The following is a 24,124-nucleotide window of genomic DNA, read 5'->3' on the forward strand; positions in this document are numbered from 1 at the left end:
AAATGATCATGGGGATTTAATTTGAAAATTTTTCTAATAAGGAAAATATCTATGTCTTCGGGCAGTAGCCTCTTGGATAGATCTAAATGTTGGAAAATATTTTCTTATATCAAGTCTAAACCTACTTTTTTGTTTTTCTATACATTGCTTCAAAATTTCCAAACCAAACCAAACAAACAAGTCTAGTTCTACCTCCAGATAATATTAAAATAAATTTCAAAGGTTATTTATCATGAACATAGGTCTCCTACTACATATATATACATGCATATGTATATATCCATATATATGTCTATCTGTAATTCCACATATATATATACATATATATGTATATATTCATATATATGTCTATCTGTAATTCCACATATATATATATACATGTATATATACATATATACATATACATACATGCCTTCATATATATTTTGTATAAAACTTTAAACCACTATTCTAGGTACTTATATGTATATAAAATTTCAAAACATTGTTCTAGGTACTAATAAGTACCATAATAATATATGGAAAGTACCTATAACATAAAAATCTTAATTTGGGAGGAAAATATTGTTTTTCTCTTCTCATATTCATTGCTAAATTTCTTGAAAATTAAGTTATTTATACTCCACATTCCCAATTCTTTACAACCTACTCTCATCTCCATTTCATTCAATTTGACTTCTGGGAGTCCCTCAAGGTGCTTTTGCTGAATTTATTCTTATTTCTCTCTAAAATCTCTCTCTGGTGAATCATTCACTCCCATGTTTATGACTACTTTTTGCATATTATCTTTTAGGTTTCCTCCTCTAGTATTGACCTCACTTCTAAGATAGAGATATCTAGATCCTTGTTATAATCCAGAAATCCCATCAGCACCTCATATTTCCCACCTGAACTCATTATATTATATTTCTCCTTAAAGTTTTTTTTTAATGCCTTTTATGTTTTCACTATTTCCACTTAAAATGTTACTACCTACTCAACTTTCCATTTCTATATTCTGAAAATAGGGATTTATCTTTGAATATTCTTTTCTCTTTGGTTGTTATATTCAATTAGTGGGTGAATCTCACCAATTTCACATCCTTGACTTTGTTAAACATGTGATTTTTTTTTTTTCCTATGGAACCATTTTAATCCTTTTAGTTTTAATCTTTGTGACCACCCAGATGAACTATTAAAAATATCCTGATAAACCTTTTTTTACTTTCCCCTTTCTAATGTGTTCCTTAAGTTGATATCAAACTAATCTTAAAAACAAAAAACAAACAAAACAAAACAAAACAAACAAACAAACAAAAAAAAACATATATCTTGTGGTATCATTCCTTTGCTCATAAATCTTCAGTAGCTTTCTATTGTCTGCCAGGTAACATTCACAAATTGGCCCACAAATCTTCTTCAGTAGGCTAACACTCTCATTGTTCAGACTTATCTCATGCTACACTATTCTAGATTATATGTTTCAAGAAAAAGAAAATTATTGTTGGTTGCTTGTTTTTTTCATTTTGATTTGATTTTTCTTGTGCTACATGACAGATATGGAAATTTGTTTAGAAAATTGTACATTAAATATTATACTGCTTGCTATCTTGGACAGGAGGAAGAAAGGGAGAGAGGGAGAAAAATATGGAGCAAGGTTTTTCAAAGGTGAATATCTTGCATTTTTTGGAAAAATAAAATACTATAAAAAAAAAAGAAAGTTATTTTGCTCACCCTTGAACATGCTCTTCTTGCTTCTGTCTTGGTTACACTAATATTTATAACTAGAAAGTTATCCTTTCCTTACTTCTGATTTTTAAATCTTGCCCATGATCTAAAATTCAACTAAAATGTCACATCCTTTAGAAAACCTCTTTTCTCTTACTTATGGGTAACAATCTATGGCCTGGAAAATTGACATTGCAATATATGGTATAAAATATTACATATTCATATTTAGTGACATATATGTTTAATCTCCCTACTTGATGGTAAAATCCATAAGGGCAGCCATTTCCTTATTTAAAATTTATATTATCATCAGTATTTAATATAATTTTCTACACAAAATCAGAACTTAATATGAATATTTGTAGAATGAATGAACAATTAATGCTAAATTCCATTGATTTTTAACTGAAGAAATAAGTTAAAATCCCAGAAGTCAGCCAAAACTCTCTGGCAAAGAGAGAAGCTGTGGAAATTCAGAACATGAGTTTGTTGATTATAATTATAATTATTATTCAAGAAAGAAATTTGATTCTTGTTAAAAATCATGAGCTTTTAAAAATTACTAGATATTAAAAAGAAGCAATTAAATAATAGCAGAGCTTATCAATAATTATATATGAACTATTGAATGCTTTAAAATAATGTATATTATTATAGGTTTCTTTCTGTGATGCTGGATAAGTCACTTATCCCTGTTTGCCTCAGTTTCCTAATCTGTAAAACAAATTCAAAATGGAAATGTCAAACTCTTTGAGTGTCATTGTCTAAAAAATTTCAAATGAAATCATGGAGCCAGACACTACTAAAAATAACTGAAAAACAACAAAAATCACAAACTTCTTGTCTTTCAAGTTTGTAGGAGCTCTCCATGACCTTCAGAAAAGTAAAACCCGTTGCTTTAAAATGTTTCTACCGTATGATATCATTGCAGTGAACTGGTCATATGATTGGTTTCTTACTAGGAACAACATGCTTGGGTTTTTTTGTTTGTTTGTTTGGTTTTTGTTTGTTTGTTTGTATGTTTTTTGGGGGGTATTTGCTTGGTTTGTTTTTGTTTTTTGCTGAGGCAATTGGAGTTAAGTGACTTGCCCAGGGTCACACAACTAGGAAGTGTTAAGTGTCTGAGGCCACATTTGAACTCAGATCCTCCTGACTCCAGGGATAGTGCTCTATCCACTGCACCAACTAGCTGCCCCTTGTTTTTTGTTTTTCATTTCATTTTTAAGGGGGTCATTGAGACAGAGAGTGTGATGGAAAATAAACTCTTATTTAAAATCTGAGCACCTCGATTCAGATCCAGGCTCCACCACACAATACTGGTATGTATGACTTTGAGCAAGTCATCTATCTATTCTGGGTTTCAGTTTCTTTGGTATTAAAATGAAAAGGTCAGATTAAGTTGGCTTCTAAGGTCCCCTCTTGGTTCTAAATCTGTTTTCTTATCATTCTACAAATATTCAAAATAAGATGCTCTAACATGTAGTGATCAGAAACAAATAAATATTATGGAATATCAGAAAAGTTTTCATACTAGCTGTCAAGATGGCTGAAGAAAGAAATAAAGTTGCATATTTCATGCCCCATGTGAGTCATCTATACTGATTCAAATATATTTCTCTCCCCCTATTTTTTCTACAAGATACTGCAAGCTAACAAATACTGAAGGCATAGACAATTAAAAAAAAAATTTGTCCACATAACACTGATGTAGAAAACTTGACAAATTTATTAATGGTACTGCTAAAAATCTTTCTCCTTTGTCTTAGCTGCAGTAAGGCAAATACAGATGTGTGTGTTTTCTGAGCAAGAATATACAACTCTGCAAAAGGAACTCAGAAGAATCACAGGAGAGCAGGAGCAGCTGGGCAAGGTTAGAGGCCTTGAGGCTAACTAGCTCTCCCCTTTCTGACTCCCCAGCCAAAATGCTTCTTTAATTTAATTCTTTGTCTGGTCTGAAAAGGGCAAAGAATATCCTGCTTAGAAAAGTCTATTCTGCCAGCAGCAAATGCTGTTTCATCGAGTAAAGAGGGGTTTATTGTGAATTGTGTAATGAAGAATTTAGTGGGTAAAATAAACCTTTGAAAATTGTTTTCTTAAAGTGCATATGTGTGTGTGTGTGTGTGTGTGTGTGTGTGTGCGTGTGTAAAAAGAGAAAACAGACAGAGAAATACAGAGAGAGACAGACAGACATGGGGAGAGAGAAAACTCACATATTTTCATTTTTTTGTTTAAGGGAGAAGTATGTGAAGGGAGAAAGAATATGAGTAAGTACAGTATTCTTATGTGGGACCATATCACTGTGATTTATTTTCCTACAGCAAAACTTTGTATATGTTATCCCATTGTGTACAAGAGTATTAAAACCTTTTAGCTTTTGTTGTTGTTGTTTTGTTTTTTAATGAATTACATAATGGAAATTTAAATCCTGGACAAGTTACTTAACTAACCTCTCAGGATCTACTTCCTCATTTTTAAAATGAAGGAGTTGAGCCAAACAATTTCTCAGATCCTTTCCAATTCTAGATCTATCATCTGAGTTCTAGTTCTAAATTCTATGATTTATGATGAATAATGTAGCATGCAATGGCAGACACAAACTGATCTTTAGCTATTTTTCAGACCATAACTTACTTTCTCCACTAAACAAATCTACTAGCCCCAAAACACTTTAGCACTCTTCTCATATAGTTTTCTTCCACTAGATTACCCTTCCCATTCTCCTTTCTATTAGTTCACATTCTACTAGTTCTAAGTTCCATCTTTTTCACAGACCTTTCCTTTATGACTCATAGGAACATAGATTTAGAGTTAAAATGAACCTTGAAGTTCATTGAGAGCCTTTTTTTTTTTTAAACATATGAGTAAATTAAAGTCCAGAAAAGTGAATTGATACAGTTAGGATAACACAGTTAGTTAAGTATCCTGGGTGAACTCCAAATTTAAATCTTTCTCACTCCATATCCAGGATTTTATCAGCCACACTAGACTTTTATTTGCTTTCTGTGATCTTTCCTTCTTCTAAATTCCTAAAATATAATCTGTAACAGTTATTTGGTGCTGAACTTAGACTATTCATAATGATCTAGAAAATATATAACTGGAAAGCGATTTGGGACAATCATGTGGTAGTAGGAAAAGCTGCTATATAGTTCCCATGAAATGTTAAAGAAGCAAAAGCCAATATTTAGTATATAGAGAGAGATAGCTCTTCTATGGAAGATCAATGGGAACACCGGAGAAACAGCAACAAATGAGAAAAGTGTGTGTTGGTTGTCATCAGCTTCACTGGTAGGATGGCTGATGTGGATAATATCAATCTATTAAAGCAATGGCACTCTACTATCAGTGTAACTATTAATTTCTGTGTGCATTCTGACATTCTCTTCAATTAAATGACAATCAATTAAAAGGGCATCTCTGATATAATATTTATGTCATAATTATTTAATAGATGTTATAGACCAATAAATGTTTGTTGAATAATATTCTAATTCACTGACAATTTTTAACATATTAATATGCTTCTATTATTCTGCCACAGAGAATCCTTTTATTAGATTAAAAATTTTGAGCTGGAAGGAAATTTATAAGTTGTTTAATTCAACCCCAGCCTTTTACAGATGAGGAAACTATAGCATAAAGAGATTAAATTATTAACTCAAAGTCACATGAGGCAGTATGGGATAAAGCTTAAAGCAGCTAAGTGATAAGGTTAATGAAGTACAGGACTTGGAATCAGAAAGATTCTATTTCAGGCAATTACTAGTCATGTGACCCTAAGTAAATAATTTAATTTGTGTTTGACTCAGTTTTCTTAACTGTAAAATGAAGATAATTACAGGACCTACTTCTGAGGGATGCTTTAAAGATCAAATGAGATAATGCTAGATGGCATAGTGGATAGAATGCAGGATCTGGAGTAAGGAAGACTTCATCTTCTGAATTCAAATCTGGTCTCACTCACTTACTGGTCAAGTTACTTAACCCTATTTAATCTCAGTTTCTTCACTTGTTAAATGAGCTGGAGGAAAAAAAAATGCCAAGCAACTTCAACATTTTTGTCCTCAAAACCCCAAAATTGGATCATAAAGAGTTAGATATGATTGAACAACAACATCTTTTATAAAACACTTAGCATAGTGACTGGTACATAGTAAACATGCTTCCCTTTTCTTCTTTTATTCTCATCTATAAAATAGGGTTAATCGAGCTCCTCAGAATTGTGAAAAATCAAATAAGACATTATATGCAAAATGCTTTAGAAACATTAAAGTGCCATATCATGCTAGCTATTATTTTTATTTTGATTAAAACTCAGTTTTGAACTCCAAATTCAACATTGTTTTTTTTTTTTTTCCATATCCTTTTGCTTCTTATCCATTGGAATCTAGAAAACCATCAAGAAACTGGCTATCCACCACATCTAATTTTAGCTTCTACAGAACAGGGAAGCATGGTCATTTTCTTAGTCTAAGTTAAATATCTGCTGAGTCATGCATATTCAAAATGAAGATGCTTTGAAATTACAGCATCACTTCAATTATAATAGAAAAGTCTCCTTTTTTTCCCCCTCTGGCCTTCTGAACAAATGCCAACTCCACCATCTCTGCAATAACTCTTGCAGTGACAGGCCTTATAAAAATGACAATGTCTGGCTGATAAACCTTGATGTGGTTGCTTTTCTGGAGGTGTGATTACCAAGCATGACTTCACAGGGTGGTTACTTGGAAATCTGACTTGCAAGTATGTATCAAATTGAGAGTGGTCCAAGTAATATTTTGTGCCAGCTCATTTCTGTTCCGAGGCTATGCTGAAAGAATCACCATTTTTATTGCCAGCCTGTCATCCCTACTGAACTGCAAAATTGTTCCAATGTCTTTAAGAATGCTATTTCCCCTTTTCCTTATCAATAACAAAAGACCTCCAAACTTAAAGAAATGTACTATGGCTACAACTTGATTCTTTGCCAGGGGCTCTTCCTGGCCCTATTGTGGCATGTGAATATCATAATCTGCCAGTGTGAGCAAAGCCTGGTGTTCCTGCTATATACTCATGAAATAAACTACTAATATTCTCCATCTGATGTTCTGGTGGAATCAATTTAATATCAATGAATCCCTCATTTTCTGTGGGGGTAGAAGAAACATGATAGCGAGTTGAAAAAAGAAAATGGGATGTGGAATTGGTAAGGGTATATTCTGGGTAAGCATGAAGAACTAAGCCATGTGTTGCTTCTTAATTATAATTCATTATTTTAATTGTAAGAAATAAAAAAAATAAAAAATAATGAAAAATTCTTATTCCTTTGTTATGTTTTGGGAAAGTTGTGTTAATTATTCTTTTATAATGTGAGTACTGATTTCATTCTTATGCCAACCACGAAATGAGATAATTTGTTGAAGAGTCTTCACCAAAAATAAAGGTTTTGTTCCTCCCTGTAGTTTGAATCATTATAGACTTAATTCTAATGAAGTAAATAGAATGATAGGGTATGAGTGTTAGTTAATCAGTCATTAAGAATTTCTTAAATGTTTACCATTTGCTAAAGACTATACTAAGCACTGTGGATATCAAAAAAGAAAAAAAAAAAGTCCATCATCTCAAGGAGATCACATTCTAATGGAAGAAACCATTTGTAAATAATTAGGTACATGTCTGATGGGGCAGGTAGTGGCACGGTGGGTACAACTTCAGACCTAGAGTCAGGAGAAGTCCTGAGTTAAAATCTGCTGTTAGACATTTCCTAGTCATAGATTCTCCAGGTAAGTCCCTTGACCCTTTTTACTTTAGTTTCCTCAACTGTAAATGAGTTAAGAGAAGGAAATGGCAAATTATTTCAGTATCTTTGCCCCAAAATGCCAAAAATGGGGTCATAAAGAGGAGGGCATGATTGAAAAATGACTAAATAATAAACATATGTTATATATACAACATAGATAGAAAGGCATTCTGACAGTGAAAGGCATTATCAGCTTCTTTACGGAAAAGAAAAGATATTTTACAGAAAATGATATTTAAGCTAAAGGAATCCAGGGAATCTAGAAGATGAAAGTAAAGAGAAAAAATTTTCCAGGCATTGGGGACAGCTTATACAGTCAGCAAGACGGAAGCTGGAATATCTTGTATGAAAATTGCAGGTAGAGTTGAGGAATAGATACCAGGTATGCAAATCTGAGTGTGAGGTGACAAGATTCTGAATTAGGGTTCTGAACATGCGAATAAAGTGGATAAATATAAAAGATGATCTGAAGGTAGAAACAAGTATCTGGGAAAAAGTAGAAATGCAGAGAGTCTCTTTGCCCATCAAACTTCTCTTTGCAGTCTCTACAAGGATACCAAGAATAGAGATTGAGGAGAAAAAGTAGGATAAAATATTAAAAACTGGTTGAGAGATGTAGCAGGACTATAACCTTCAAAGTGGCTTTCTGGGAGAAGAAAATATTACTATGTGTTAGGCAATAAAACCCAAAGGACATAATTGGTGTCCTTAGGATCACAAAAATCAACCATGATAGAATGACTGAATCACAACAATGTATCAGGTATTGTGCTAAGCACTTTACAAATATCTCATTGATCCTCACAACAACTAAGGGAGATATTTGCCAATATTATCATTTCCACTTTTATACTTGCTATAACTGAAATAAACACAAATTAAGTAACTTGCCCAGAGGCATACAGGTAGTAAGTATCTGAAGCAGTATTTGAATTCATGTCTTCCTTATTACAGACTCAATACAATTGAGCTACCTAGATATGATAGATTTAAGGTATCTCTAGGAAATAAACTGACAAAATGCAAACTGTGAGCCTTCCTACTTTGTAAGAGAATATCAATTTTAAAAATATATAAAACTTAGACTTATTTAAAGTTTAATCAAGTATTTGTGGTATCTTATATTCTTTCGTATCCTTGCTGTTAACAATACCTTTTTGCAACTTTCCCAAATTAATATCACAGTTTAGCCTAGAAGTCATCCTCAATCCCATTCTCTCCTTCACTTCTTCCTACTATGCTAAAGAATTTACTACATTTCTTTGATTGTACTTTTATAATGAAATCCTTTGAATATACCCCTATATGAGTAGCATTGAAGTTCCATCTCTTACCATCTCTAATTGAACTTATGTCAAGTCTCTTCAATTACCAATCTGTCCTTTACCTAACAGTAAAAATCATCTTTTCATGGCACATTGGTCTCCTCAGTGCCCTCTGGGTAAATTACAAATGTTTCATATATTAGAACCTGTCATAGTCTGGATTTTTCCAGAATCTCTCATGTACTTTATAATCCAGCCAAGCCAGTCCACTCATTCACTGAATTGACATTACATCTCCCATTGCATTGTGCTTTTGAAAGCTGCCCAGGAAACATGAATGTTATCCCTCTTTTCTTCTATATCTGAGAAGCCTTAGATTCTTCAAGATTCATATATGCCATCTTATTTAGACAAATTATCGTGCTTCTTCTATTAAATCCCCTTGACTTATTCATATTATTCATTTATTTTATATATCTTTGCATATTGTATCTCCCATTTCCCTGGTGGCATAAAAATTTCTTGAGGTCAAAAGCTGGGTTTAGTTTTATTTTGTTTTGTTTTTTACCTCACACACTTGGCAAAGGATTTTGCATATAGTAGGCATATTGACAATCAAAAAATTCATCAGCTAATAAATATTGAGGTTTCCTTTATGTCCCATTCAATTGAAAAGAAACAGGTTGCTAGGCTACCAACTACAATAGTATCATGCAGTGATGATTCCTTCAAATAACTAACTCAAGGTCCCTGGAGAGCAGAAAATATCCTAAGAAAGCTTGTCTTATATATTTAGCTCACATATAATGATAGCATATATCACATGCAGATTTCTGAACTGAAACTGAAATATACATTGTAGAAGATTTTCACCATTATAAACATATTCTTCAAAGGATAATGAATAAATATTTGGTCTAATAATTTGATCTTAGAAAGTATGTTCTATTAGAACCTCTTCCAAAAGATAAAGGAAAATTTAAGAATCTTGAGTATTGGAGGAATATTTATTTCTTGTCAATGACCAAGTCTTGCCAACTATACTTCTATAATTGCTCTTATATTTACTCTACTTTCTTATGGCCTTTAAATAACTTGTTGCACATATATGAATGCCATTTTCCCATCTGTAAAATGAAGGATTTAGACTTAATGATTTCTAAGATAGCATCTAGTACTAAATCTAAGATCCTATTCATTAACAACAATGCTTACTGTATACAATAGCAGGGGTAAGAAATTCTGGAGAGATATAATGCTATATAAATAAGATTGTGTGGAGAGATATAATGCTGTATTTAAACATACAGGATTAATTAATTTGAGTGAAAATCACACAATGATATTGGATTTTTAATTTGATAGCAATTAGGTTTACCACAAATAAACCTATAAGGTAAATTATACATATTTGTCTCCAATGACAATGGATGGAATCATGCAAAGGCATGGATTACAAAATGAAAGATCTCTAGACATGTTAGTAGGGCAGATTCAAGCACTAGCTTTGATATCCAATTTACTATGTGAATGCCATTTAACCTCTCCATATGTAAAATAGAGTTCATACTTATTTTTAGCCTACCTCATAAAATTGTTTTGTGGGCTTACTAAACTTTAATTCTTTTTGGATACACAAACTGGATTTATACTTATCAACATTACTTTAGGATTTTTGTGAAGAAGCTGTGATATGATAGAATAATGATCATAGGACAATAAATCAGAAAACAAGATCTGATTGTTGATCTGTCAGAAAAAAAAAATCTTACACAAGTTACTAAGCCTATATGAGGTTCAATTTCTTCACATATATAATGATGAAGATAAGATGTCTTTTTTTTTTAAGTTGCTATTAGGATCAAATAAGATAGTGCACATAGTGGCAGCCAAGAAGACCTGAATTTAAATCTGATCACAGACACTTGCTAGCTGTGACCCTGGGCAAGCCAGTTAACCTCTGTTTGTCTCAGGTTCCTTATCTGCAAGACAGATGTAATAAGAATGCCTTCCTCCAAGGATTGTTGTGAGGAACAAATGAGATAGCAATTAAAGAACTTAGTATAGCACTTGATGGATAGTGAACTCCACATAATGCTAGCTCTAACTATGATTAAGGTGATATTATTATAAAAATTTCATTGCTTAGATTGAAGTTTTCATATTTTTCCAGTGCTAGGTGTATAGCTATTTATAGTTATTTAATGTAAAGAATACAACTTCCACATCATTTCTTTGTCTATAACATTAGTAAAAACCTTAAATCAAGTTTTGCTTGTTTTACCAGCTTACAATTTTTCTTTTATTATGTTTCTATATACCAGAAAGGCATAAAAGTCACAAATGAAATCAGCATTACTTTCTGACTTCTTGTGAACACTTATTGATAAATAAATGGCTTCTTAAAAAAGTTTCTCAGCAAGTTCCCAAGCTCTGAGTGGGCTGAAATCATTCGAACCATGCTGTAGTCATCTCCCATTTTTTTCCTGTCAAAGCTTTTACTTTCAGCCCTGGTTTCCACAATCTAAAATCAATTAAAAAGGTCAGAAGCAATTCATTTTATCCTCCATTATGGAAACATTGCATGCATTCTAACTAACAGCATAGGCCCTGCACAATCATATTTAAATCTTTTCTGTCCCAAGATACCCTACTTTTAATATTCATGTTGTAATGTAACAAGTTAAGTCCAATTAATCAAGCATATTTTATTAATGTTCTCAGTTTTAATGCTCATTACTCTTTGGTGCTTTTATAGTTCTCTATGCTTATTTAGAGCTATATAATGTGAATTAAATTGCACACATGTATATACATACTATTTATACAAAATATATTTATGGATATTCTAACATTTTCAAGATACTCTTTTTTAAGAAGCTTTACCTAATCACATTGGGGCAGGTAGGTGGAGCAGTGGCTATAGCAGTGGGCCTGGAGTCAGGAATATCTAAATTAAAATCTAATCTCAGAAACTTAATCTCTATGTGATACTGGACAAGTCACTTAATTTTGTTTGCCTCAGTTTCCTCATCAGGAAAAGGAACTGCTAAATCATTCTAGTATTTTTGCCAAGAAAACCCAAATATAGTCCTGGAGTCAGTCAGACACTACTGAAACTACTGAAAGACAATAGCAACTTGAACATGCTCCCACTGTGAATATACAAGTACAAATCAGATAAACTCTAATATCTTTCCCAACTCTAAGGGCTCTATTGGGTTACAGAAGATAAATGGTCAATAAATGAGAAAGATTCTCCAAAATGTCTTCCTATTCTTGATAGATGACATATTCTTTTTGTTTTATCACATGTTGAAAGAGATATATAATCCAACCCCTTAATCTTTGACAAAAAGAAACTGAGGCAAAGGGAGTTAAATAATTTGGTTCAGGTCACAAAACATCAGGAGTGCAATTTGACTCAAAGGTTTCTTATGCTTTACTCTATAGTACATTGGCTTACTAGTAGAGCTTAGCATTTCCTATCAAATTTTTACATGGTTTAAAGTTCTACTATTACTTAATTATGAAATGATGCTGATTTTTTATGTTCTTAATTAAAAACAATCCAATCAAAGAATATAGAGAGCTTTGTATTACTCTCCTTGGTGAAGACTATAATATATAACTTTAGTCTTTTTCAGATTTATCCCTTCTCCAGGCATCTGTGTAGACTTTGAAATATGGCCCATAATAAGAGCATCCCAATATGTAATAATCCCAAATTGTTGTCTTAAGGAACTTCAATTGTAAGCATACTAAACTAAACTGAAAAACATTTCAGTGTCAGAGACCCAGATATAGATCCTCAATTTCTAGGCTCCCTTGAAACAGTGAACTTAATACTTCAATGGATCTATGTATGACCCTGTCATAAAATCACATGATTTTCATAATTGTAATGATTCTCTATAATTATTTAGTCTAATCTATATATGAACAAGAAAATCTCTAAATTATGAAAACAAGAATCTTCACTACATTATAGAAACATCCTCTCTTTGAATACTCTTTTGCAGATTACTTAGAAGATTCAAGTTCTTAGACCATGGCAGATTTGCTTAAAGAAAAGATATTCATCTAGATTATGAAAAAGTGTATCAAATCAATGTCTAAATTACACAGAATGAATCTCACCAATTGTCTTTGTTCAAATCTGCATTTCTTATCTAGAAAAGTGGCTTTTGACTAATATAAAAAAGAGAAAAAATGTGGATGGCTGTTATTAACATATAATGGAGTATTGTGAATATGTGTGTGTACACACATATATGTAGATGCACACATTGTATTTTTATATATTTCTCTCTGTTCTTGACATTGACATACACTTAGTAAGCCCCTCCTACACACTTAAGTGGGTAGCTAGGTAGCAGAGTGGACAGAGTACAGGGCCTGGAGTCACGAAAATCTAAGTTCAAATGCAGCTTCAGACACTTACTAGCTATGTGACCCTAGGCAAATCTCTTAATTCAGTTTGCCTAAGTTTCTTCATTTCCAAAATGAACTGGTAAAGAGAATAACAAATCATTCCAGTATCTTTGCCAAGAAGACCTACCTGGGGTCACAAAGAGTCTAATATGACTAAAATGACTAAACCAATAGCACATGAAGAAGTACTTTACCACAATATTATTATTTATGATGCAAGTATGGGGATAACCCATCGAAGATCTCCATTAGTGGGGAAATTTCAGGAAAGTGTTCATTATTAGGAAACTTTTGGTTAATTTATTTGTTTTTCCTGATATGAAGCCTAAATTTTACTCCTTACTACTTCTATCCATGGCTTCTATTACAGAATTCTGGGTCCAAACAGAAAAAACTTTCTTCCAAACTGTAACTTTTCAAATATTTGAAGATATTTATCATGTTACCTTTGAGTTTTCTGTTCCTTAGAATAAATATCCTTAGTTCCTCAAATCAATCATATATGTGTTATGGTACATCATTGTTGCCTGTATATGGATGTTTTTGTAGTTTTAAACTTCTTTCCAAAAATGTGGATGTTTTATCACTTTGGATTGCTATATTAGTAAGGGTATACCCCATGCTTGTGTAAATCACAAGTCCTCTGTACATAGCACTAAGTAATATTTGATATCTTTCAGAGAATTATGAAATGTAGAGGCTACAAATGTTACTTATGAAAAGTTTACTTTTATCTTACTAATAGAGGATTCTTCCATCTCTTAAAAAAGCATAATTTTAAGATCTATAATTTTTCAGATGAGAAGCAACATAATAAAATAGATAGAAAATCTAAAGTAGAGGTTGAGAATCAGCTTCAGAACCTGCAAGAAGAAGGTTCAAATTCTACTGTGGATACATGATTCTGGTCAGTTTGAATAAAATATCAGTGATGTAGGCAATTCTTTAAGACTATAAGTTGCAAAGGAAGTATCTGCCTGAATTCAGAGAGGGAGTTTCCTATACCAATACAATTACAATTCAATTCTTGTCCCTATTCAGATCATGTGGCATATATTTGAAACAAAATTGAAAGCATGCAGCATCCAAAGTAAACTCCCTTATTATAGGCTTTTATGTCAACCAAAAGTTAAAAAAAAATGTTTCAACAATAAATATTCTTTTTAAGTAAAATGTCCTTCAATTCTGTTGCTTGTAACACATTTGCCTAAATCATTCCCTATCAAGATTCATCATAGGCTAAGGCAAAGGCATTAAGAGTTAACAAAATCTGGAATTTATCAGAGACTAATGCAGATAGATTGATGAAATATAAATGAATATCTTTTAAAAACCAATAACTCTTTGGTTTTATACAAAAGTTTGTTCCATCTTTTGCAAATGGGTCTTTTGCTTTAACTCAATAAGTTAACCAGTCTAACCATATGCAAGTTAAACACATTAAAACTATCTGTTTCAAAAAAGAATTATGTATGTGCATGGGTCCCCATAGGCTAAAATTTATAATGACACAAAGCCTAATATCTATCTTCCTCCTTTCCCAGTGACCCACTCTTACCCCAGGGATAATGGCTTTTATTGAGCTGTATGATGAATTTCTTTTTTAAAAAATTCTTTCCAATTTTCAAATTTAAACATAGAAGCAGAAAATCACTTCACCAGAATTTAAAGAACACTGCTCATATTATAAAAGAATGGAATACATTTTTATCTGAGGTTTGACCTGAAGAAGGATACATAATTTGCATCCATTTTGTGCATTATGTTCAACTAATGAAGACAAATGTATTCATTCATTTTAGAGAAACTGAAGAACTGAAGGCCAGCAGTTTTATGCATACGCAATGATGAATATTACAGTGCTTATTATGTGATGGATTAGAAATATCGGAGATGGACTGTGAGCAAAGAAGAGGAAAAATTGCTTCTCGTACAGATTTCTATTTTTATAAACACTGTCATCTGTCTTAAACAAATAGTATAATTCTTATTTTACCAATTGTAAATCTTTTATTATCATACAGTGAAAAAAAACTAGAAAGCTATAAAATGTGCTTTAAAAAGAAAAAAAAATAAATGAAATCTCATTTCCTTTACAACATATATTTCTAATTTCTAATATAATTTGAATACACCATATAATCATATAAAACCATATTATAAAAATAGTACAAAACCATAAAATAGGCTAGGCCATTCTTTGCTTTTTTCCCTGTCATATGTATAAAACCATGTAGGCATCTGCATGCATATATGCAAGCATAGGCATGTGTAAGTATAAATATCTATGTACATATGAAGAGATGTAAACATTTTGAGATATAGTGACTTTACTCCAAGATGAGAAAACTCTTTTTTTCTACCAATAAAAGTAGGAATATTCTCTACAATTTATAATCTTAGAGAACAGCTAACAGCACTGAAAGAAAGTAACTTACTCAGTATCACAAAGCAATAAGTATCAAAAGCTATGATTGCTTTAAAATTTATGGATCTCTATTAATTATTCCTCTCTTTCTGCTTTTCTCTCTCTCACTCCTACCTTTATTGTTCTCTATTTTTTTCTTTCCCCAACGAAAAAAAAAAAAGGGGAAAAAACACCAATAATTCTAAAGCCCCCAAGAGACAGTTTTTCTAATGGTGATTCATTCACCAGTTATTAGACAGAATTCTGGCAAAAAATATCTTTAAAAACTTATCTCTATTTTCTTTACTAAAAAAAAAAACATACATATACATACATACATATATATATGTATATATATATATACACATACATATATATACACACATACATACACACACACACACACACACACACATATATATATATATATATATATATATGTAACTTATACCAGTGATAACTTTAATAGACAAAAGGATAGATTATCTTACAGGATTCTGGCAAAATTATCTATAAAAACTTAGCTCTATTTTCTTTACTGAAAGATATACATACACACACACACACACACACACACACATATATATATTTTTGTAATTTATGCCAATGAGAACTTTAATAGACAAAAGGATCAATTATCTTCTTGCAATTACTTTGATGAGAATACAAAATATTTTTGTGGGGGGTTGGTAAGAAAAAAAGCCTTTCTTCAATAAAATTTTATATAAAATTTCTTAAAAAGCATTTTACTGGGGGTGGAGCCAAGATGTCAGATAGAAGCCAGAAAGTAGTCTGTGCTCTCCCTAGTTTCCCTCAGAAATGTTAAATCAAGTTTCTAACAGAATTCTGGACTGCTAGAATGCACAAACAGATAGAATGAAACAATTTTCCAGGTCAAAGTACTTAGAAGAATTTCAGGAAAGGCCTCTTACACATAAGTAAAAGGGGAGCACAGTACAGTTCAGGTGGGCAAGCCTGGACAAGCCATCATTCCACAGTTTGGGCTCAACAAGTCAGTATTGTAGGAAGCCCGCTCTGTATAGTACAATAGACAAAAATAGGCTAGGCCATTCTATTGCAGTGGGTAAGCCCCCAAATCCAAATACACCAGCACAGAAAGTCAGTGACCACATCCCCTGCCAATCAGTGCAAGAAGCTTGGGACAATGCCCTCTGTACTCTAGGTGCAGAGTTCAAGTTTTAAAAATGGGCAAATAACAAAAAAAGAGCTCTGGCCATAGAAGCTTTTTTTTTTCAAAACATGTGCACAGATAATTTGACAACATTGACCCTTACATAGCTTTGTGCTTCAGATAGAAACTAATTTCTTAAAAATTAGAATTGGGAAAATGGAAGCTAATGACTCTATGAGACAACAAGAATAAGTCAAATAAAACCAAAAGAATGAGAAGAAAATAAATAAAAACATAAAGTACCTCATTTAAACTATTCACCTGAAAAAATAGATCTAGGAGAGATGATTTAAGAATTATTGGACTTTATAAAATAAAAAGAAAGACTTAAGGATATGAACAGAATTTTAGAAAAGTTAGATATGACAGACCTCTGGAGAAAATTGAAAGAAATATAACTTACTGAGTGGTACTTGGCACTTACACAAAAATTGACCATTTATTAGGACACAAATACCTTGAAATCAAATGAAGAGAGGCAAAAATATTAAATGCATCATTTTCAGATGATGATGCAATAAAAATTATATGTAATAAAGGGCAATGGTAAAGATAGATAAAAATTAATTGGAAACTAAATAACCTAATCCTAAACAATGAGTGGTTCAAACGATGAATCATAGAAACAATAAAAATTCTAATTAAAGAGAATAATAAAAATCAAATTTATCAAAATTATTTGATAGAATTAAAAAAAAATAATGACAAGATTTATCTGGAAAAAAAAGATAAAGAATATCAAGGAATTCATTGAAAAATTGCAAAGGAATATAGCCTAGCCATACTAATATACAACTATATTATAAAGCAGCAATTATCAAAATTATTTGGTCCTGACTAAGAAAGATCATTGGAATAAATTAAATACACAAGACACAGTAATAAATGATTACATAAACTTATGGAATCTTTATAGAGATTTTGGAATAAAATTTTGGACAAAAACTGTTGGGAAAACTAAAACAATGCAATGATACAAGACAATTCCCTAAAATGAATAAAGAGAAATGCTGTCTATATCTAGAGAAAGAACATGGAGTCTAAATGCAGATTGAAGTATGTAATTTTAACATTCTTTTTTTATTTTTCTGCCTTTTCCTTTTCTGATCTTCTTTCATAGGAGAACTAATATTGAAATGTGTTTACATGATTGCATATATATAAAACCTATATCAGATTGCTTACTCTCTTGGAAAGGGGATGAAAAAGGAAGAAAGGAGAAAAAAAATTGAAAGTGAAAAATCTTTTAAAAATGAACCTTGGGAAAAAAAGTATTTTATTCATAATATTTACCTCATTTTTTCTAATCTTTTTTCTCCTTGAATTTTTCCCATGAAAGGAAAGAAAAAAAAATGCTAAACAGGAACAAATAGCAGACATTAACCTGGATGTGTTTTCCAATGCTATAGCTTTCCTGTCAGTACATGACCTGCTGTGCCTTTCTGTCATACTCCACAAAGTGGTATCTAAAATCAACATTGGAGTTGTAGAGAATAAATAGGCTTTTAACATTGGCAATCAGAAAGAGGGGAAGTAATGCTGCAGAAAACATCATTAGGTAGTAATGTTCCCTTTTCTGATAAAATAGATTATTGCCTATGGTGAGGCAAAGAAATAGCACTTCAGTGGATTCTAATTTCTAGGTATTCCTTAATGAAAAGTGCTGCAAATAGCCATTCTCACCTCTCCAACATGACATTTTTTCTATCTTTCTTTCTTTATAAATATAAAGTAATGCAAAGTTCAATTAATTAATTACAAGTCAGAACACATATGTCTTTGACAATCTATCAACATAGTGAATGTATCTTTTTTTTAAAATGTGGGAAAAGATCTTTATGGGTTTTAAACTCTAGAATCAATTTAATATTGCCCAAACATAATTAAACTAGCTTATGTTTACCCAACATCTACTTTCATGGTATTTGTTGCTGATTACTCCACTAAGGTATTTTGGTATAAGCAGAACCTCCCTAATTAAATAGCTTGCCTCTGACACATTCAGTTTTTCTCTACCACAGCAATGAGTCTCACACTCCTATCGATAAATTGTGATGACACATGCACTAAATGAATCACACAGGAGAAATTATAGTACATAACTAAACAGTGGCATCCAAAATCATGCTTAGACTTTACTAATAAGCCAAAGGATAAGGATAAAAAAAAATGAATGTTTGTAAATTTTAATGACATTATATGTTGATTTTCCCTTTCAAAGATTCAGCATATTTTAAAGAAGCTTTCTCTTCTTAGCAACATAGATATACTGGGTACAGTTGTAGAAAGAAAATAGAGCTTTAAGACAGAGGATTTTTGAATTAAAATCTCAGCTCATTTACATTTTATCTATATGACCTTAGACAAGTTATTTCTCTCTGAACCTTAGGTTCTTTAAATTGGAAGTAATTATATTTGATAATTTCTAAAATTCCTTCCAGCAAGTTTCTCTGAAAAGGCCTTATTTCCTAAACATAGAGGAAACTGAGTCAAATTTATAAAAACATTAAAAGCCATTCCCTAATTTGATAAGTAGTTAAAAGGTATTAACTATGCCCAAAGGGCTATAAAATCATGCATATCCTTTGACCTAACAATACCACTATTAGACATATATCCCAAAAGATATTTTTTTAAAAGAAAATGACCTATATGTATAAAATATTTATGTCAGCTCTTTTCAGAGAAAAAAAAATGTAAATAGAGGCCCATCAATTGGGGAATGACCGAATAAATTGTAATATGTGACTATGATGGAATATTATTGTTGTATAAGAAATGATGAGCAGTTTACTCTCAGGAAAAAAAAAAAAAAAAAAAAAAACATGGAAAATCTTCCAGGAATTCAAGCAAAGTGAAATGTACTGTGTGCAAAGTTATAGCAATGTTGTGGGATTATCATCTTTGAATGAATTTGCTATTCTCAGCAACATAATCATCTAAGACTACTATGAAGAACTTTTGATGAAAAATGCTATCCGCACCCAGAGAAAGAACTGATTGTTTCTGAATACAGAATGAAACATACTTTTCTTTTACTTTATTTTTCTTGAGGATGTTTTTTGGAGGGGATCTATGTTTTGTCTCACAACATGACTTTTACAGAAAAGTTTTACATAACTTCACATATGCCTTCTCAATGAAGGAAGAATGGGGAGGAAGGCAGAAAATCTAGAACTCGGTTTTAAAAACAAATGTAAAAAGTTATTGTACATGTAATTAGGGAAAATAAAAATATTAAATAACTTTTGAAATTCCTTCTAGATATATGAACTTAAGATTTACAACATGGATATTACACAAAATAGAGCTGTTCCTTTTTTTTTTTTTCCCCTCATATTGGCACAGTCTGAAGTTTTATTCTAACCTATTCAGAAGTGGCATTTGTGAAACTTAGAGTCTTACAGGAACTTGTTTCTACTTTGCCTTCATCCAGACCCATCCAATAAATTAATCTTTCATGAGAGAGAAGTAATACCAGATTATATTTTGTCATGATTTAGTCTTTATTTGATCAATTTTAGAAAGATGATTTGGGAAATATTTAAATATAATTTTACAGTGTCCCCTTTTAAGAAAGATGTGAGTTTCAAACCTCCTTCTTTCCCTGTGCCTGGAAAAATCATTGTACACAACGGAAATGGTGCTACATTTAGAGCCAATAGACCTGGTTTTAATTGCCAGTACTGTCACTTCCTACTTAAAGGGACTTGGACAAATCACTTAATCTCTCTGTCTTAGTTTTTACATCTCTAAAGTTAAGACATTGGGCTAAGAAGTATTTAATTTCCTTCCATGTTTTAATATGTTCTATAATTTTTAAAAGAAAAGATTCAGGATTGAATTTACTATGTATAATTGGGTGGAATAAGTTGACAATAGTTGGCAAGTATAAATTGTTGTTTGCCTAAAGTTGTTTTTGTTGTTGTTGTTTTTAATAGGGGAGAGGGAAACGCAGGGAGAGCAGGGGAATCAAACTTCTCATCCTCAATTACTATAGAACTCCATGATATTGTGCTTATTAATGGCATAGCCAAATATAAATAATTCATGAAGTCATATTTCTAGCAGAGGTATGAAAGAGCAGATCATAAATTATTGCCTGAAACCTTTTTCTCTGCAGTGAAGTCTTTAATTTAAGGGAGTGGAGTGTGAAATACCTTTTTCTAGATCACACTTCTTTGATGAAATTTTATGAATGCAAACTGCTTTCAAAATGTTCCTATTCCAAATAATATTTTAATTGCGTTCCATGATATGAATGAATAGAAACATTTATTCATTTAAAGCCTTGGCTTAAATGTTTTTAACTCAGATTTTAGGAAAACAGTAATATTGAAAGGGAATAGTAAAAAATAATATCTTAAGATCCATCTCACCATGCAAATGACCAAAATAGTGATGCCTTCATATTCAAATTATCCTGTCCAGATATATTTCTTTTTAGATTCATGTTGAAAACACAAAAATAATAGATATATAAAATATATTCCTTTTTTGAATAAAAGTCAGTATATTGGACATGTATTTGTTAAGATGAAAAGGAAAATGACATTATGATGCACATTGTGCTTCATAGTTCCTTTGGTACTGAAAAGATATAGGAATGAAATGAAAACAATCATCCTGAAATAATACCAAGTGAAAGTCTCAGTTTTTTATTTTGATCTTTTGAATTTATATGAGTTTATGTTGTTCTCTTCCATTAATATCTCAGGAGGCTCTACTAGCTGGTTTTGAATCCCATTTCCATACAAGATCAGATTTATAATAGTAAACAGTATACCGTTTCTAAACCTCATTAGTTTAAAAATAATCATGCAATTTAAAGAAACAATTCTATCTAGAAGAAGTCACAAGACAAAAGGTATGTCTCTCAAAATTATTACGTTTAAGAATCTGCAGTTGCTCAGACTTTGTCAAATATTGCAATAACGTTCATAATTATATAAGTTTCCAAAGTGTTTTCTTCAAAGCAGTTCTGTGATATTTTATTTCCCAGGTAATATATCAACATAAATATCGACAATAAATAAATAAATTATTGACATACCTATTTTCCAGAAGTTATGATTGTCTGTCATTATATAGCTAATATATACTTAAGGAAGGTAATATCTGAACCTAAGTTTCTGGATTCAGAAGTCCTGATTTAAATGACCATGTTATATTATTTTATCATCATGAGAGGTGTTGTAAATAACTTTTTTTCACTCCATAGATATGAAGAGTTGTCCAGATTCAAAAGCCTTTATCTTATAATTTGTTTTAAGATTAACTCAGGGATATATTCAGAATTAAGTTACAGGAAATCTTCAATTTATAAACTAGAGGACAATTGGAAAATATATTTAAAAATAAACTTCACAGAGAGTTATTTTCCCAGTCACACGTATATCATTGAAACATATCCTCCAGTGGTCTAAGCATAAAATTTTTCTGTGTATCTGTGTGTATGTGTATGTGTATGTCTGTATGTCTGTATATGTATGAAAAAGGAAGTTTTTGTGTGACAGGACTCATACTGTAGTATTTCAATCACTCAGGATTTGGATCCTTAGTATCTTTTCTTTAAAAGAAAAAAGTATCATTTTTAGAAATCTTAACAAAATAATAGCATGTTTTTTTAAGTATTTGGGATTGGAGGGAGGTTTAAAAGGTGTTTCATTTAAGGATATTTTCAGAAATTACTGATTTTTTTTTTTACCAAGACTTACCATAAGACTCATTGGAATACAAAAATAGTGTTGACATAAATCTTTGAAGTGCATAATCTCAAGGATTTATAAAGGTTACAAGCAAGTAAATCCACACCCTATAAGATTTCAAACAGGTAATATCCTTATAGAACTTATTCAAAATGAAGAATGTTTATAGTATTATATAAAATTAATAAATTACTAAATTATATAAATTGTTGTCTCTTCTTATATCAACTGATGCTGAGTGAAACGAGTTGAACTAGGGGATCATTATGCACTTCAACAATGATACTGTACGAGGATGTATTCTGATGGAAGTGGATATCTTCAACATAGAGAAGAGCTTATCCAATTCCAATTGATTAATGATGGACAGAATCAGCTACACCCAGAAAAGGAACACTGGGAAATGAGTGTAAACTGAGAGCATTGTTTTTTTTTTGTTTTGTTTTGTTTTGTTTTTTTTTGTTTTGTTTTGTTTTGTTTTGTTTTGTTTTGTTTCTGTTCCCAGATTATTTTTACCTTGCGAATACAATCCTTCCTTTGCAACAACAATAACAACAAAATGCTGTTCTGTACATATATATTGTACCTAGGATATACTATAAGATATTTAATATGTATGGGAATGCCTGCCATCTAGGGGAGGGGGTGGAGGGAAGGAGGGGAAAAACTCGGAACAGAAGGGAGTACAAGGGATAATGTTGTAAAAAAAAAATTACCTATGCATATGTACTGTCAAAGAAAATGTTATAATTATAAAAATTAATTTTAAAAAAAAGGTCAAAAAATTGTTGTCTATTTTCTATCTGAAGCACTAGCAACAACCTCACATTTTTGGCATATAAAATGTATATTTCTCCAAACTAAACAAAGATAGATATAAATAATTTGTTTTTTAAGTAAATTTACCCTCTGTGTGTGTGTATTGATTGACCTTTGAACTGGCAATCCATTTGCTTCCTTCCTCTTTGGATATATGATACAGGCCTATTAAAATTTAGACTCTAAGATCTATCCATAGTTTTCAGCAAGGCAGGACTCAACTGTGACCATTTTCTTTTAAAAGCATCATTCTCTTTTTGTGATTTATGGAAATTTGCTCTGGTTCTAACATAAAGAGATTATCCTCTTCTATTGCTAACTTTATTTATCTAGTTTTTAAGACTTTAACTCTCAATAAATTTCAATTTTATGCTGTTGTATTTTTTAATATAATATTATAGATAGAAATGACATTGAAGATTATCTAGGACCTCTTTTTTGATGAATAAGAAACCTGAGCTTCAAAGAAATAAAGCAATTTGCTTACATAAGAAGGAAGGAAAAAATAAAGGAATGGAGGAAGGACTTATTTTTAAAATATCTACTATGTCCTGGTTACTGTGCTGAATGCTTTACAAACATTATGACAAATAATCTTTATAACAATTCTGAGAAGGTAGTTATAATGTTATTTCCATTTTATAGTTGAGGAAACTGAAACAAAATGAGGTTTAGTGAATTACCCAGGATCACAAAACTAACACGTTAGATACTAACTTGTATCTAAAGCTGAAATTGAACTAGGGTCTACCTGACTCCAAACCTAGTATTCTATTCAATGCATTATCTAATTACCTCAGGTACATAGTA

The 24,124-nt window shown here is 31.4% G+C and overlaps 1 protein-coding gene across 3 annotated transcripts in view; it reads right to left on the reverse strand.

Moving 5' to 3' along the window:
- The window catches only part of GRIK2 (glutamate ionotropic receptor kainate type subunit 2), an 805,940-nt gene that overhangs the window by 17,412 nt on the left and 764,404 nt on the right, over positions 1–24,124 (reverse strand). The gene's annotated exons all lie outside the window — the stretch shown is intronic.

This window comes from Sminthopsis crassicaudata, chromosome 4 (assembly GCF_048593235.1).
Source record: "Sminthopsis crassicaudata isolate SCR6 chromosome 4, ASM4859323v1, whole genome shotgun sequence".
Classification (NCBI taxonomy): domain Eukaryota; kingdom Metazoa; phylum Chordata; class Mammalia; order Dasyuromorphia; family Dasyuridae; genus Sminthopsis; species Sminthopsis crassicaudata.